The following is a 3,438-nucleotide window of genomic DNA, read 5'->3' on the forward strand; positions in this document are numbered from 1 at the left end:
AGCACGTGCGAGCCGTCACAGACATGCGGAGCACGTGCACAATCGACAGGTCACGCGACCATTCTCTCCCAATGACAAAAGAAATCCCGACACCACAACCTTGACCTGTTTTTCGTCCTGTTTGTCCGGCCTTGGGGTACTTTTAGATCCGCTGACCCGCTTTTCCTTGCCGCACCTTCTGCTACTCCTGAAAGCAGAACCGAGCGGAGGCACTGTTTAAAAATAAAAATAACTGTCAAATCATAACTATGTTCCTCTGAAAAATTAACTACACGAAGGTCAAGATATATTCTTTTTTAAAACTCCCAGCTATAGATACTATACAAATTCGAAACTTGAGACAAACGTATAAGGCTCGTTGATTTCTGAGCCTATTTGTATTTTTCTTTTGTTTTTACATTTCGCTGTTAACAAACTCACGAGTTTAAGTTGTATAAGCAACTTCGCTATCTTTCCTATCGAACTGCTGACTGTTTCTTGTTAAAGCGTAGTGCAACAATATGTACAAGATTATTGGAACAGAATGCAATCCGAACTTCTAATGTCTATAAAACTGTTGATCTTTTGTCACGGCCGAACTAAAATTCACCGTGAAAATGGGAACGCCAACCGCAAAAAGACGATGCTCACCTTGATTACAGAATAGGATCTCCTCTTGTTCCAAAATAGAGACCGGTGAGATACTGACCTGGCACTAACAATGCCTCGTACTCACCTTCATTAACATACAGACAATGACGACAGAACTGCGCGACTGACCAACTGTTATTAAAAGAAAACAGGCCCATCATTCACTCGATTCACTGTCATCATCCCTCAAAAGACGCTCCGCCAAAGGAAAGAATCGTTGACATAATGACAAGGTCCTGAGAAAAGGCTTTCTTTCTTTCTTTATTTGGTGTTTGTCGTTTTCAACCGTTCAAGGTTATATCGCGACGGATGAGGAAAGGCTATGAATCACAGTTAGAAGATTGGAGAGATAAGGACTGGTATAGATTTGGAGAGATTGAGACCAAAAAAATGCGGGGACATTTTCCCTTGAATCTCACTGTCAGTGGTGACGGCGATAGGCGTTTGGCCTCCCATTCGCACGTGCTACCGTAATAGGGTCTGTTGCGCGTGCGTGACCTTGGTGACGCAGTGATGACCTTGACACTGATATTGAAACCCGATCGGATTACCAACCTTTTGACTTCCAATGGTGACTTTATCTGCGCGGAAGGAGGCGGGTTTATTTTCTCTTGCGGGGCCGGCTTTGACTGACAGAAAGCCAGAAAGAAGCAAAGTATTTTTTAGAGACAAACGGAGAAAGAAACAGAGAACTTGTAACACTTTATGTTTCAAGGACGAAAGGTTTCACGAAAAAAACCACAATAACACCAACAAATCTGATAGTCGTTCGCGCCCAGAGCCCCCCCCCCCCCCCCCCCCCTCATATTTTACACTCAGTGATTATCTACACAATGGAACCCCACCTTTTACAATTCCCATCCCCCCGTTTAGGTTAACCCCGTTTTAAGATCCGTTTTGTTGAGACTATCAGTTCATTTAACTGACTAGTTTAAGACCCTCCCCCCCCCCCCCTAAAAAAAAGGTAGTTCGATTGTACTGCTTTAAGAAAAAAAGAAGAACAAACAAGTCGCGTAAGGCAAAATTACTACATTTAGTCAAGCTGTGGAACTCACAGAACAAGAAATTCCTCCGAGGTAGGAAAAACACCCCCGTCAAAGGGAAATAACCTTCTCAGTTGGTGGCAGTGAGAATGGTTATTTCCCTTTGACCATGAATATGTCCCTCTATAAGTCCTTGTATAATTTTAATCCACCAATAACTCCCTAACCGTGTGTTTGACTGGTCCCAATTTTTGTAAGGACCGTCTAAGGAATGTATAAAACCTGTTCACCAAGTTTGGTGACGATCGGTCCGTTCATTCTTGAGATCTATATGCGAACACAAACAAACAAACAAACAAACAAACACATCGACCGAAACCTATACACACCCCTATACCGGGGGTGTAATGAAACTGAACGCACTGCATTTTTTCACAATGACCGTAGTCCGCCGCTAGTGCAAAAGGCAGTGAAAGTGACGAGCCTGTACAGTTCAGCACGGTAGCGGCTGCGCTGTGCTGCATAGCACGCTTTACTGTGCCTCTCTTCGTTTTAACTTTCTGAGCGTGTTTTTAATCCAAACATATCATATCTATATGTTTTTGGAATCAGGAACCGACAAGGAATAAGATGAAATTGTTTTTAAAACGATTTCAGAAATTTAATTTTAATCATAATTTTTATATTTTTAATTTTCAGAGCTTGTTTTTAATCCGAATATAACATATTTATATGTTTTTGGAATCAGAACATGATGAAGAATAAAATAAAAGTAATTTTGGATCGTTTTATAAAAGAATAATTTTAATTACAATTTTCAGATTTTTAATGACCAAAGTCATTAATTAATTTTTAAGCCTCCATGCTGAAATGCAATACCGAAGTCCGGCCTTCGTCGAAGATTGCTTGGCCAAAATTTCAATCAATTTGATTGAAAAATGAAGGTGTGACAGTGCCGCCTCAACTTTTACAAAAAGCCGGATATGACATCATAAAAGACATTTATCGAAAAAATGAAAAAAAGGTCTGGGGATTTCATACCCAGGAACTCTCATGTAAAATTTTATAAAGATCGGTCCAGTAGTTTAGTCTGAATTGCTCTACACACACACACGCACAGACACAGACACACACACACACACAGTGACACACACACACACACACACACACACACACACACACACACACACACACACACACATACACCACGACCCTCGTCTCGATTCCCCCTCTATGTTAAAACATTTAGTCAAAACTTGACTAAATGTAAAAAAAAACAAGTCGCGTAAGGCGAAAATACAATATTTAGTCAAGTAGCTGTCGAACTCACAGAATGAAACTGAACGCAACGCAACGCAGCAAGACCGTATACTCGTAGCATCGTCACTCCACCGCCCGTGGCAAAGGCAGTGCCCGTGGAATTGACAAGAAGAGCGGGGTATTTGTTGCGCTGAGAAGGATAGCACGCTTTTCTGTACCTCTCTTCGTTTTAACTTTCTGAGCGTGTTTTTAATCCAAACATATCATATCTATATATTTTTGGAATCAGGAACCGACAAGGAATAAGATGAAAGTGTTTTTAAATTGATTTCGAAAAAAAAATTTTGATAATAATTTTTATATATTTAATTTTCAGAGCTTGATTTTAATCCAAATATAACATATTTATATGTTTTTGGAATCAGCAAATGATGGAGAATAAGATAAACGTAAATTTGGATCGTTTTATAAATTTTAATTTTTTTTTACAATTTTCAGATTTTTAATGACCAAAGTCATTAATTAATTTTTAAGCCACCACACTGAAATGCAATACCGAAGTCCG

This window comes from Littorina saxatilis, linkage group LG17, assembly GCF_037325665.1.
Source record: "Littorina saxatilis isolate snail1 linkage group LG17, US_GU_Lsax_2.0, whole genome shotgun sequence".
In the NCBI taxonomy this organism is placed as follows: domain Eukaryota; kingdom Metazoa; phylum Mollusca; class Gastropoda; order Littorinimorpha; family Littorinidae; genus Littorina; species Littorina saxatilis.